We start from the raw sequence: 15,574 nt of genomic DNA, 5'->3' as shown, positions 1-15,574 counted from the left end.
CGCATCATGAAGAACGTTGATAGTATTAGCTGTGATGCTTATAGATGACTATTTTTCCTCCAAGTTTTATTCGTTGAAGAAAGTGGACCTTTTTCGTTATAGCATTTCTGCTTAAAATTAGTTTTCTGATAACTCCTAACTTTAGTCCATGACTCGTGCAAGTGATGTGATTTACATGTATTTGACGATGCTGGTGCTGATTCCGCATTTAACATTTGACGATGCCACTATGGCTGCAGTACATTAGGAATTTGTTTTTACGAAACAGATCTGATGATGTTCATTAAAGACCGAAACAGATAATCTGTTAAACAGAAAAGATTGTGACTATAGACGTAAATTAAAGGAAACTTATTACCTATACGGGTCACGGTGATTTTTCGCGACGATGTCGCAGCTTGTGATATGTTTTTGTTTCGCGTTTTTTAATGTGACTTTAACTTTTTCTTTTTTCCTTTTTTCTCTAGCGCTGTATGTTAAATCTGTATTTTTATTTTTATTTTTTACTACAACATCCATCTCTTTCACATAGCAACTGTCCGCCCCCGGTAGCTGAATGGTATGATCGCCTTCCTCCTTCGGGTGGGGCCGCAAGCAACTGAACCACGGATACTACTTCTCCCAGATAGCACATATTATCCACGAACAAAGACAAAGGCAGTGACTTGGATTCGAGGTTTGACTGTGCGTTATCTTTTCCGAGACGGCAGTAAGAATGTGCTCGACTTTTGGGTCTTACTACAAGAACATCACTCACAGCTTATGAGACATCCGAGATATCGAACATATTACGCAAATTTTTTAGGGAGTGCCTTGCTTGATCCCCCACCAAGTTGGGGTGTCCCGGGTAGGAGAATGTAATTATTGACTATAAGTATCAGAACAAGAAAGGACCAGGACAGTGGAGAGGATCCACAACCACACGGGAAGACGTACCCGACTCCAACGCGAGGTATGACGGGATTATCAAGGTACGCGCCCAAAAGAGGAATGTAGACCGTTATTGTTTTGAACTGACAGAAGCAGGATATTTTTTTCACTATTATGTAAAAAAAAGTCCACTTATTTACGTTTCCCAGAAATATTTTATTTTATAAAGGTCATCGTCTTATATATTTAAAAAAAATGCTAGAAGCAGTTTATGTTTGTTATTGTTACACCACACTGCAAAAAAATTCCACTTATTTACGTTTTCCAGAAATATTTTATTTTATAAAGGTCATCGTCTTATATAAAAAAAATGCTAGCAGCAGTTTCGGTTTGCTATTGTTACTCCATTATGTAAAAAAAAAAGTCCACTTATTTACGTTTCCCAGAAATATTTTATTTTATAAAGGTCATCGTCATATATATATATATATATATATATATATATATATATATCTGTGTGTGTGTTAGAAGCAGTTTATGTTTGTAAAAAAAAAAGTTACTTAGATCCATGGCTTCGTCGAGTCTGTGCCACTCTCGAACTCTACCATTAGCTCTTATCAACAGAAGTCGGGGCTCATCTTACCAGGTCACGGTTTTCCAATCGTCTAGAGTCCAACCGATGGCGCGGGGTAGCCGCGCGGTCCAGGGCGTCTTGTACGGTCCGCGCGGCTCCTCCCGTCGGAGGCTCGAGTCCTCCCTGGTGCATGGGTGTATGTGTTGTCCTTAGCGTAAGTTAGTTTAAGTTCGATTATGTAGTGTGTAAGCTTAGGTACCGATGACCTCAGCAGTTTGGTCCCATAAGACCTTACCACAAATTTCCAAATTTCCAACCGATATGGTCAGGAGCCCATCACAGTTGCTGTAGGCAGTGTTTTGCTGTTAGTAATGGCTGACATTTGACATTCTCGGCAGACTCTTTGCACTGTGGTCGCGTAATATTGAATTCCATAACGATTCCCGAAATGGAATATCCCGTGCGACTAGCTCCGACTACCATTCCGTGTTCAGAGTCCGTTATTTCCCGTCGTGCGGCCATAATCATGTCAGAACTCCTTTCATATGAATCACCGGAGCACAAATGACAGCTCCGTCAACGCACTGCCCTTTTAAACCTTGTGTATGCGATACTGCCGCCGTCTGTGTATGTGCATATCGCTATACGTCACCTCAGTATAAAATTTCTTTAAAAAAAAGTGGTTGAAATGGCTCTGAGCACTTAGCGACTTAACATCTGAGGTCATCAGTCCCCTAGAACTTAGAACTACTTAAACCTAACTAACCTAAGGACTCCACGTACATCCATGCCCGAGGCAGAATTCGAAACTGCGACCGAAGCGGTCGCGCGGTTCCAGACTGAAGCGCCTAGAACCGCTCGGCCACACAGGCCGGCATAAAATTTCTTTGATGTAACTGATTAATGATATACTTTCAGCTGCTGAAGATGGATACAGTACTGAAAACATTACACACGAATGCTTGTGGTTCTGAGCAAAGCGAATACGACGAATGGAATACATGGCATGATAGGTCTAATGTACACTCATGCTTATAAATTAAGGATAATGCTGATACACGGTGAAACAAAGCTCCGGTGTGCGGTTTGCGAGTTAAATCACCTCTGGGTATGACCATGCGGTGCATCTGACCCAAGTTCGTCGCATGGTGGCTCTGGCTGCAGTCCACATACGCAGAGGTGTGTTGGTGCATGTCAGAGTACGGTGCAGCGAGTAAGTGGGCAGACGTTTTCAGACAAGCTAATGGTGAATGTGTGTTAAAAATGGCTCAAGGAAGTATTGATGACGTTATCAGGGGCAGAATACTAGGGCGACTGGAGGTTGGTCAAAGACAGCAGGTCGTAGCACGGGCCCTCCGTGCGGCACAAGTTATGATCTCAAGATTATGGAAACGATTCCAGAAGACAGGAAACGTGTCCAGGCGCTACAGCACGGGACGTCCACAGTGTACAACACCACAAGAAGGCCGATGTCTCACCATCAGTGCCTGCAGACGGCCACAGAGTACTGCAGGTAGCCTTGCTCGGGACCTTATGGCAGACACGGAACAGTTGTCTCCAGTCACACAGCCTACAGACGACTGAACAGACATGGTTTATTGGCCCGGAGACCTGCATGGACCATTCCACTGACCCCTGGTCACAGGAGAGCCCGTAAAGCATGGTGTCAAGAACACAGTACATGGCCATTGGAACCGTGGTCCCAGGTTATGTTCACGGACGAGTCCAGGTGTAGTCTCTGATTCTCGCCGGGTTTTCATCTGGCGTGAACCAGGAAGCAGATACCAACCCCTTAACGTCCTTGAAAGAGACCTGTATGTTGGTCGTGGTTTGATGGTGTGGGTTGGGGTTATGATTGATGCACGTACACACCTGCATGTCTTTGACAGAGGAACTGTGACAGGTCAGCCGGCCGGGGTGGCCGAGCGGTTATAGGCGCTTCAGTCTGCAACCGCGCGACCGCTACGGTCGCAGGTTCGAATCCTGCCTTAGGCATGGATGTGTGTGATGTCCTTAGATTAGTTAGGTTTAAGTAGTTCTAAGTTCTAGGGGACTGATGACCTCAGAAGTTAAGTCCCATAGTGCTCAGAGCCATTTGTGACAGGTCAGGTGTATCGGGACGTCATTTTGCACCAGTATGTCCGCTTTTTCAGGGTTGCAGTGGGTCCCACCTTCCTCCTGATGGATGATAACGCACGGCCCCACCGAGCTGCCATCATGGAGGAGTACCTTCGAACAGAAGATATCAGTCGAATGGATTGGCCTGCCTACTGTCCAGACCTATACCCCATCGAGCGCGTCTGGGATGCTCTCGGTCGACGTTTCGCTGCACGTCTACAAACCCCTACGACACTTCAGGGGCTTCTACAGGCACTGGTGCAAGAATGGGAGGCTATACCTCAGCAGCTGCTCGACCACCTGATCCAGAGTATGCCACCCGTTGTGCGGCGTGTGTACGTGTGCATGCTGATCAATCCCATACTGATATCGGGGTACATTGCAAAAAATAAATGTGTGACGACAAAAGCGCAAGAAATAAGCGTTTTACCCCGACGTAAACAAATAAAAACACCACAACATTAAAAACTATTACTAGGTGTACGTTGCGTAGTAGAGGCAACGGCCTTGCCGCAGTGGATACCCCGGTTCCCGTGAGATCAACGAAGTCAGGCGCTGTTGGGCGTGGTCGGCACTTGTATGGGTGACTATCCAGCCGCCATGCGCTGTTGCCATTTTTCGGGGTGCACTCAGCCTCGTGATGCCAATTAAGGAGCGACTCGACCGAATAGTAGCGGCTTCGGTCAAGAATACCACCATAACGACCTCCCCTTAGAATGACACGGCGATCGGATGGTCCCGGTAGGCCACTCGTGGCCTGAAGACGGAGTGCTTTACGTTGCGTAGTAGACACTAAGCTACCAGCGTAAATATGCAGTAGCTTCATGTTAGAAGGAAAATAACCAATTAAACCCACTGAAGATAGCACAGAAACTGTTGAAACATATCCGCATAAGGCGGACTTCCTCTCCAAAGCTATGAAGTTCGTTTACAACTCATCGTGAGGAATTAATAGTTTCTCGTGCCTGATTCGCAGGGATGAGAGACGTTATTCACCAGGCTAATGTTTTCCATTAGGGAATGAGGATACCGCGTGTTTGAGACGAACGAGACATTCCGAGCGGGGTCGTTACAAGTTGCGCAATCCGAGGCGGAATAGTTGGAAGTTCCCGCTCGCGCCGCCGCGTCGCTGCGCGCACGACTTGCCCCCGAGTTGGGCTGCCTCGGCCGGCCGGCGTCTCGCGGCAGGCGCAGGCGGAGAACGCCGGGCGAGCGTCCGACGTCCGGCGCCAGCGTCAGTTTCCGGCGAGAAGGCGCGTCGCGTCGCGTCGCGGATCCGGCTGCAGATTGCTTTCTGCGCGATAATTGAGCTGTCTGCGGAGGGCAGCAACAGATGATTAATGCGCGCCGCGCTCGCGGATTCCCCGCGCCATCCGTCAGGGCGCGACGCCAGAGCCTCCTGGTGGCCAGGGCCGCGACTCCTGCACGGACACCCGGCCACTTTTTCCCCATCACAGAGGGCGCTCGGTGGCAGGAAGGCGCATTCGTCAACTGACACTCCAGTTGTTTCGCTTTCATTGCGGCTGCTGCGTCTACCTCTCACGCCTACTTTTCTACCAAGTGCTGTCAACAGTATGCAGAAACTCAACACGGCACTTTATTAAGGAAAGCATTTGCTACCGTAAAGCCCTACGGACTGGAACGCTGCGGCAACTCAGCTGGAAGCGAAACTGTTTGCTGGGATGTCTGCCAGGACAGGGCGCCATGTCACGGATTGAGCGCCCCCTCCCACCGGAGGTTAGAGTCCTCCCTCGGCCATGGCTGTGTGCGTTGTTCTTAGCACACGTTAGTTTAAGTAGTATATAAGTCTAGGGACCGATGACCTTAGCAGTTTGGTCCCTTAGGAATTCACACACACGTTGCAACATTTGACAGCCAGTCTACACTCACGAGGAGGACATAACCAGATTGTCTGCAAATTTCGCTCAATGGAAGAGGGATTAAAATAAGGAAACACGTGTCTAGACCTATCCATAGATGCTCGACCGTTTCTGAGAAAACTGCAGTCAAAGTTTTCGATTGGCGAAATAATAGTACAATCGATGCAGTGGCAGAGTGGCTAGCCTGCTCCGTGTTCGATACCTGATATTGATTTTAGTTTTCCCCCATCTACCCATGTCCGTAGAATATTATATTCGCCGGCCTGTGTGGCCGAGCGGTTCTAGGCGCTTCAGTCTGGAACCGCTCGACTGCTAGAGTCACGGGTTCGAATCCTGCCTCGGGCATGGATGTGTGTGATGTCCTTAGGTTAGTTAGGTTTAAGTAGTTCTAAGTTCTAGTGGACTGATGACCTCTGCTCAGAGCCATTTTAGATTATATTCCACGAATGTTTTCCATTGTATTATTCCCTTATTAATTTTATGCCTAATGAATGAATTAAAGAAAAACTTAAATAAAAAACAATAAAAACAATAAACGTATGAGAAAATAATTTGAAATTGTTTTTGGTGAAATTCCTGTAGCCTATCTCGTTTCATAATAGACTGCAAGCGCCAGTTTTCCGAAAAATGACCGTTAGGCATGATTTGCCGCGAAATTATTTTCTTCGCTCGAAATCTTCACCAGTGTTGACGACGTTCCTTTCCTGAGTGAGATTTGTACAAAGAAATGTCACTGTGGTGTTTTGAATATCTCTGTTTCAAAGGCTTTACGATCAGAATCATCGGAGGGAATGCACCAAATCTTCCTGAAGAATAAACTTATGAATAAAATATGAGGTTTAATACAAGAATTGGTATGAGAATGAAATATCAGAATACGATAATTTAAAAAAAAAGTTGTAACCCCTCAGCATGCCATACACACATATGTTATATACTGATCGTACACTTTTACTTGGCACCTCTCTGTTCGGTGGAAGTCGCTTGACTTAGTGCCGCTTCCGAAATTCTACGCTCGGTGTCCAACCCTAGCAACGCAATAGTATTATACACTGATGGGCCAGAACATTGTGACCACCGATCTACTGTCGATAAAAACCCGTCCAGGCGATAGCAGCGTCGTCTTCCGAGGAATAAGAGCTAGTCAGACACACGCACCATGCATGTAGTAGTACTGAGCGTACTTCCGTGAATGTGGAAGGCACGTGATCTGTCTGACCGAGAGCGGATTGTAATGGCCCGGAGTCTGGGAGTGAGCATTTCGTAAACCGTTCGACTTTTCGGATTTTGGAGGAACGCTGCAGTGAGTATCTTCAGCACTTGGCGAAACCAAGGTGAAACCACGTCCAGACGTCATGGGGTTGGGAGGTCACCCATCATTACAGATTTCGGACGTCGTAGGCTGGATAGACTGGCGAAACAGGACAGGCGGTGAACTGTGGCAGAACTGACATCAGATTCTAATGCTGGGCAGAATGCAACTGTGTCTGAACACACAGTGCACTGAACACTCCTAACGATGGGCCCCAACAGCCGACGATCCATGCATATGCAAATGCCAACACCATGACATTGACAAATACAATTGAAACCGGAACGTGACCATCGTCACTGGACATTTGCTCAGTGGCAGAGCTTTGGTTGTTCTGATGAATCGCAATACCTTCTTCACCATGCCGATGAGTGGACGCGAATCCGTCGTCTTCCAGGAGAACATCTCCTTGAAACTTGTACTGCAATACGGAGACAAGCTGGTGGGGGACATTCACTTGGGCAACTATGGGCCCAGTGTAGCTCGGCATGACACCTTGGCGGCCATGGAATATTGTACACTGGTTGCAGATCACGTACAGCCCTTCATGTCGATCAGCTTTCCCGATGTCATTGGCATTTTTCAAGAAGATAATACGCCATGACACGAGGCCAGGAGCATGATGGAGTGCTTCGAGGAACACAATGGTGAGTTCCAGTTTATGTGCTGGCCCCCCACCTCGCCAGATCTGAACCCGATCGAACACATCAAGGATGTGATTGAATGTGGTGTCAGAGCTCATCGACCCCCTCTCCGGAGTTTACGAGAAGTAGGTGACAAGCGCTTGTGCAGATGTTCAAAAATGCCTCTAAGCACTATGGGACTTAACATCTGAGGTCATGAGTCCGCTAGTCTTAGAACTAATTAAACCTAACTAACCTAAGGACATCACACACATCCATGCCCGAGGAAGGATTCGAACATGCGACCGTAGCAGCAGCGCGGTTCCGGACTGAATCGCCTAGAACCGCTCGGCCACAGCTGTGCAAATGTGCTGCCGACTATACCCATTGGCGTGCCAAGGCCTCACTGCTTCCACCCTAAGATGTGTTGCCGCTGTCATCCGTGCCAAACGTGGATATACCGCCTATTATGTATGTGGTCATAATGTCCGGGCCGATCAGTGTACGCCGTAAAAATAAGAAGCTGTTGTGAAAGTAGGACCCATCTCTACGCGGTGTTGTGTTTAATGATAATTAATATTATTTACAGAAACGTGTGAAAATGCTGTACCTGGACCTTCTAGCGACTAGCTATCAACTTTTGTGTCACTTCTGTGATGCATTAAGCCACTGCGAGTTCGTTTACACTACTGGCCATTAAAATTGCTACACCACGAAGATGACGTGCTACAAACGCGAAATTTAACCGACAGGAAGAAGATGCTGTGATATGCAAACGATTAGCTTTTCAGAGCATTCACACAAGGTTGGCGCCGGTGGCGACACCTACAACGTGCTGACATGATGAAAGTTTCCAACCGATTTCTCATACACAAACAGCAGTTGACTGGCGTTGCCTGGTGAAACGTTGTTGTCATGCCTCGTGTAAGGAGGAGAAATGCGTACCATCACGTTTCCGACTTTGATAAAGGTCGGATTGTAGCCTATCGCGATTGCGGTTTATCGTATTGCGGCAATGACTGTTAGCAGAATATGGAATCGGTGGGTTCAGGAGGGTAACACGGAACGCCGTGCTGGATTCCAACGGCCTCGTATCCCTAGCAGTCGAGATGACAGGCATCTTATCCGCATGGCTCTAAAGGATCCCTGAGTCAACAGATGGGGACGTTAGCAAGACAACAACCATTTGCACGAACATTTCGACGACGTTTGCAGCAGCATGGACTGTCAGCTTGGAGACCACGGCTGCGGTTACCCTTGACGCTGTATCACAGACAGGAGCGCCTACGATGGTGTACTCAACGACGAACCTGGGTGCACGAATGGCAAAACGTCATTTTTTCGGATAAATCCTGGTTCTATTTACAGCATTATGATGGTCGAACCCGTGCTTGGCGACATTGCGGTGAACGCACATTGGAAGCGGGTATTCGTCATCGCCATACTGGCGTATCACCCGGCGTGATGGTATGGGGTGCCATTGGTTACACGTCTCGGTCACCTCTTGTTCGCATTGACGGCACTTTGAACAGTGGGCGTTACATTTCAGATGTGTAACGACCCGTGGCTCTACCCTTCATTCGACCCCTGCGAAACCCTACATTTCAGCAGGATACTGCACACCGCATATTGCAGGTCCTGTATGGGCCTTTCTGGATACAGAAAATGTTCGACTGCTGCCCTGGACAGCACATTCTCCAGATCTCTCACCAATTGAAAACGTCTGGTCAAAGGTGGTCGAGAAACTGGCTCGTCACAATACGCCAGTCACTACTCTTGATGAACTGTGGTATCGTGTTGAAGCTGCATGGGCAGCTGTACCTGTACACGCCATCCAAGCTCTGTTTGACTCAATGCCCAGGCGTATCAAGGCCGTTATTAGGGTCAGAGGTGGTTGTTCTGGGTACTGATTTCTCAGGATCTATGCACCCGAATTGCGTGAAAATGTAATCACATGTCAGTTCTAGTATAGTATATTTTATAATCTACGCGCTGTCTACTCTGGGAGGAGGCGCGGCTTGCTTCAGCAGCCGTTGTGTTAAGAGCCGATCGCAAGCTTCCGCTTCGAGTATCCTCCACTCAGGGGGCCAAGTAGAAGCGTGCGATCAGTAACAAATGTGTGGCACCTATTGTGAGATCCAGTTGTAATATTACAATTAATATAACAGCCTAGCATCCCCTGATTTGATAAGAAATAATCGTCTGGGAACCTTCTACGAACATGGGCAGATAAATGGAAACGATAAAAATAAAACAAATAATAACAATAATAGAGATGCGAACTAAGGGCGCAAAATTAAAAAGCCGCGCCGCTAACCACTGAGCCACCTTCCGGCTGAAGCTATAGCTCAGTAAAAGGCACATAAAGTAGCTTGAAAATACCTCGAAGAATTTGACCGCCGTTTTTTCAGAAGCGGTCGAGTATCTACGGCAGGGTTGGGCACGAGAGCTGCCAGCGCGGTTGCCCGTGGGCACCGTGAGCCCCGAGGGCAACGCTCAGCAGCTGTGAGGGCACGTAGTGCGGGTTGCAGAGCTGAGCGATGTGGCTGGCCGCTTGGGTATGCACACTGCACGGGGGGCAACCGTGCCGCTGTGTGAGCGATTCGCGCACACAACCGAGTATGGACAAGCTAACGTACGTAGAGCAGGTGGAACGCTGATACGGCCGAGGTCGTTTCACACGTCTGTGGAGTCCGTGAACTCGGCACCGGTACACGATGATTGGAGGCCAATCATATGTGGCACGACATGCGTGTGTGTGACTTAAGTGTAAAACGTGCTTACCCGAAGTTTTGTATCCTGTGTCATGCAACGGTTGGCCATGTACGGATGAAACACAGTTTCGAACCATTATAACATATTCTACTTTCATGGCCACAAACAGGATACAGACGTAAAAGGTTAAGAAACAAACACATTTGTATTGTAAACGTTACTTTATATTTACAAAGACGTGAGCAGTGAAGAGGGATACTGTGTACGAATAGGACATAGGTATTAATTTATATCATCCTGCATGTTTTTACAATGATTTCGAACTAGCATCTCGATATTTGGTGTTAAATTACTGGTCATTAGGCGCACTGCACAAGTGAGATGAACTTCAGTAAGACTACTCCTCACACTGGACTCGCATTCAGGAGCACGACGGTTCAATCCTACGTCCGGCCATCCTGATTTAGGTTTTCCGTGATTTCCCTAAAATCGCTCCAGGCAAATGCCGGGATGGTTCCTTTGAAAGGGCACGGCAGGCTTCGTTCCCCGTCCTTCCCTAATCCGATGAGACCAATGACCTCGCAGTTTGGCCTCTTCCCCCAAACAACCCAACCCCAACCTTCTCGTAACTGAAACCCGACTAAGACTACTCCTAAGCTTCAATTTTGTCAGTTCATTATGTTGTTCCCACATAAAAACAAAAAAAAAAGAACTATACACACGAGTAGCTATTTTAAATAACAGTGGAAACTGCTCATATGGGAAATATTTGTGAAGGCTTTACAAGGTTTCTGCAGAGCGAAACTTCTCCTTCAGGACACTATTGCACTGAAAGTCAATGACTTCCAATTGAAATTCAGAAGGCATATTTTCAACGTTAACTGCAAAAGGAGTCCCAAAAAGGTTGACATCGCATTCCAGTCGATTTAAGCCCTCAAATCTATTATCAAACATGCCTTCGAGAGACTGTAGCACCATTACAAACGCATCAAAATGTTGTTTGAGCCTCTCCTGTTCCAAATTGTTTTCACTAACAACTAGTGCAACGCTCGAGAAGTGTACACACAACATTTCTGACAGTTGCTTTGCCCACAAATGCAGTTTTCTCTTGAATGCCAAAATAGAGTCAAGCACTTCGCTAATTACCTTATTTCTACCTTTCAAAGCTACATTCAAGCTATTCAGATGCTTGGTTACGTCAGTTAAAAACTCAAGGTCTAAAATCCACTGTGCGTCATCCTATTTTTTCACCGGTTTTCCTTTCGCATCCACGAATAACGCTACATCTTTATGTAAATTAAAAAGTCGTTCTAAAACAACACGCCGACTCAACCAGCGTGTTTCACAAAAAATGGAACATCGCCGTATTCACACTCGAGATCTGCCAGTAATGATTTGAATTGTCTGTGACCCAAACCGTGCGATCTCAGCTTGTTAACTGTCTTTATAGGCATGTCCATGACGCCAACTATTTTGGAACATTTTTTTAGCAAATTAACATGGTGAAGAACGCAGTGTATTGCTGGTACTTCCCGCTAGACACCGACGCCTTTCAACTTTTTTCGTACCAAAGCAACGACACCAGACTGATGACCAATCATAGCAGGAGCTTGATCTGTTTCAATCGATGAAAATTTTCCCAACATAGCTTGTATTTCTCTATTATATCGTCGGCCGTTGTTGTGTAATGCAAAGGAACTACATCGAGGAGATCCTCTATCACTTTAAACTGAGGGCCGCCTGGAATGGCCGAGCGGTTCTAGGCGCTACAGTCTGGAACCGCACGACCGCTACGGCCGCAGGTTCGAATCCTGCTTCGGGCATGGATGTGTGTGATCCTTAGTTTAGTTAGGTTTAAGTAGTTCTAAGTTCTAGGGGACTGACGACTTCAGAACCATTAAACTGAGCACCAACTCCTCGCAAAAAGACTGCAAGTTGAGCAACATCACATAGATCAGTGCTTTCGTCCAATGCTAATGAAAAGAAAACCAAATCTTTGACCCTGTTTCCCAGTCGAGCTTCCACATCGTGTGACATTTCTTCAATGCGCCTGCAAAACGTTCTCCGTGAAAGAGTAACGGTTTCAAAAACAGGAAGACTTGCTGGGCACAAAATTGTTGCGGCAGCAACAAAACACTCTTTCACAAATTCTCTATCGCCGAAGGGCCGTGCTGTTTTAGCTATTTTAAGAGCTACATGATAGCTTACTGTCATCGCTGCATCGTTCTGGATGATGAGGTTTTCCTCCTGTAAATATGTACAGAAGAAGATGAATGCGCATTACATATTAATAATAACACTAATAATGTGCATGAGTGTCTTAATTATTTACATCCATACGTGCGTCTTTCTCCTTTTTCTACTACAAAATGGTTCAAATCGCTCTGAGCACTATGGGACTTAACTTCTAAGGTCATCAGTCCCCTAGAACTTGGAACTACTTAAACCTAACTAACCTAAGGACATCACACACATCCATGTCCGAGGCAGGATTCGAACCTGCGACCGTAGCGGTTGCGCGGTTACAGACTGTAGCGCCTAGAACCGCTCGGCCACTCAGGCCGGCTTTCCGTGAAGACGATATTGCCACCCTTTCTACTTCAGTTCAATAAATTTGGCTTTTCTTTCTTCATTGTTCAAACCGACTATATTCTTCCCGTGAAGCAGTTGATAATGTCGTTTCACATTGTACTTCTTCCGTGAAGAAAAAAATGGTTCAAATGGCTCTGAGCACTATGGGACTTAACATCTGAGGTCATCAGTCCCCTAGAACTTAGAACTACTTAAACCTAACTAACCTATCACACACATCCATGCCCGAGGAAGGATTCGAACCTGCGACCGTAGCGGTCGCGCGGTTCCAGACTGAAGCGCCTAGAACCGCTCGGCCACTCCGGCCGGCTTTCCGTGAAGACGATATTGCATTACAAATCAAACGTTGGCGTCCGCTTTGCGTTCCAACAATAAAGTACTCTTCTTCCTTCTGTGGATTAACGAGTATGGGTTCAAAGGACTTTCGTTTCAACGATTTTAACTCCTCTTCAGCCATTTCCTGCCCACTGGTTCTGTTTTATCACAAACACCGAACGCGATGTCTACAGAGACAACAGAAACAACGGGAAGTAAACGAACCGAGTGGCTCCGCGCGGTGCAGTGACGTGCATGGCTTGGCGAGTAGAGATGGTGGGGGTACTGCCCGCTGGCAGAGTGGGCGAGAGCCTTACGGGCATCTGCGAGCGCCCGCGCTTGCTAAACGGTATTACCCCAGCCCTGATCTACGGATAAGCCGAGACATGTGTTCGTTTATATTGACACCTCTTCCACTGAGCTAAGTTCCTGGAAAATCAGGTGATGCCACTTGCCGTGTTCTCCTCGCCAGCATCGATAAGGGCGTAGAAGAGCTGGTAGGTGTGCAACGTGGATAGAAAATGAGACTGCAGAAAATGAAGATCTGGTGAAATCCGTCATTTCTATTGTGACATAAACACGTCATTTCGCCTTGACACGGTTCGTGCGGCTCCCCCCCTCCCGTCGGAGGTTCGAGTCCTGCCTTGGGCATGGGTGTGTGTGTGTGTGTTGTCCTTAGCGTTAGTTTAAGTTAGACTACGTAGTATGTCAGTCTAGGGGACCGATGACCTCAGCAGTTTGGTCCAATAGGAACATTCTACCACCACGCCCTGTACTGTGATTGAAGCAACTACAATGCTATTTTTTTTATTTTATGAGAATGGCAGTACACAGTACATTCATTAGACAAATTAGAGGAGATTTCCCCAGAGAAACGTAGGAAAAAGGACCCTGTTTTCAAGAAAGGAATATCGACAGAAGGAACGATTTTCGTAACCTTTCTAACAAATAGCTACTTATTTGTTGTTTGCAGTGATGTGTAGTGTAGCAATGTCGAAGTGATTTTTCAGTCTTAACGAAAAGTACTTGGAACGTTATTTCTTTTTGAACTGCAAATTCCTTAACTTTACTACAAAGGGAGTGGAAGGACTTGTCCCATACAGTGACCATTTAATTTCAACATATTTATTTGCATCATAGATAAATCATTAAGAGAATTACAATCATAAATCAGTAAGAAACGCCACTCACGCAACCTTTACAAACTACTTGTTATAAAACCACAAATGAATTAATTTCTTTGAAAACATTTAAAAAGCCGCCACTCGGGCCAAGAAAATCATTTAAAATAATCTTTACATGAAATAACCAGGCAGTCAATTATTATTTCAACATAGATTGAAAGGCACCCCCCCCCCCCCAACGCCGAGATATTACCAAACAACTTTACAAGGTTATACACAGTTTGATCAGAAATAACCCAATTATTTCCCCATCAAAATTGACATACGCCACTAAGGCTGAATTGCACCGAAATAAAAAAACAAAAACAGTTTCAATTAAGACACATTCTTCTAGAAATCCCTCAAAGTTCTTCAGACAAATATTTAAAATATTTAACCCGGGTAAACTTGCAGAGCCACCACAAGATTTAGAAAACTGCAGCTTGTACAATAACTGAGGCCCGAGACTGTGTGGCCGCGACTTGTCCACGAACGGTGGAGGCGACTGAGTACTTATCTTCGAATTGAGATGTGGACTCCGTTTGTACTTCCACCCCGTTCAGACCACCGGAATCGGAACCAAACAGCACACGCGAGCTCAGGGGAAGTCCACTGCCAATACACTCGCTAGTAATTTAAAAGGGGAGGCGCTGCACTTCGGTGGCCCACTGCTTCTGATCTCTGAAACATAAATCAGAAGCGACAACAGGGAACCAAACAACCCTTCCTTCACCTTAATACTTAAACTTATACAGAAAACTACTTCGATAAAATTGACAATAATAAAACTGATTTCATTCCTTTAAGCAGAACCACGTACACGAATGATGCAAACGGAACTGGCTCATTAAAACCCAAGCATCACATGGAGCACCTTATGTGGGCCTGTAAGGTACCACACGTCAATCTCTAGACACGGAATATAGATCGTTCGGTAAGGCTGCGCACACGTATCAATGTTTTAGACACTTGACAGATGAAGTAAGAACAATACTATTAAGGAGCGAAGCACACAGTTGATAAGAGACATGAAATATCACATCACAGTCCTTGCAACGCTTTGCTGCCTCAAGAGCAATCATCATTATATTTCACTAATCGCTGGTAGGACTTGAATTGCTTAACTTGATGCCAGCTGCTGGATAGATTTGGCGAAGACACCAGACGTTGCTTAGTCAGATAGTAATAGCGTGTTCCTTCACGGAGCGAGTACATGCATAGCTTCACGAGGTTGCCAAGAAGCCACAGCGCCGGCCCGCTGTTGCTGACCCCAGTGCGATCAAGCGCTAACTGCCAGCCCGTACTCAGGCACACCGTGCTCGCTGTCGTCTTTCCGACGTCTCGCTAATACGCGCACTTCCGCGTACCGTGCCCAATGTTGTTGTCCCTTTCCACTCCGTACTGCCCGCTAT

The sequence above is a fragment of the Schistocerca nitens genome, chromosome 5 (genome assembly GCF_023898315.1).
Source record: "Schistocerca nitens isolate TAMUIC-IGC-003100 chromosome 5, iqSchNite1.1, whole genome shotgun sequence".
Classification (NCBI taxonomy): Eukaryota; Metazoa; Arthropoda; class Insecta; order Orthoptera; family Acrididae; genus Schistocerca; species Schistocerca nitens.
The sequence above is the reverse complement of the archived record's forward strand: the minus strand, read 5'-3'. Positions refer to the sequence as shown.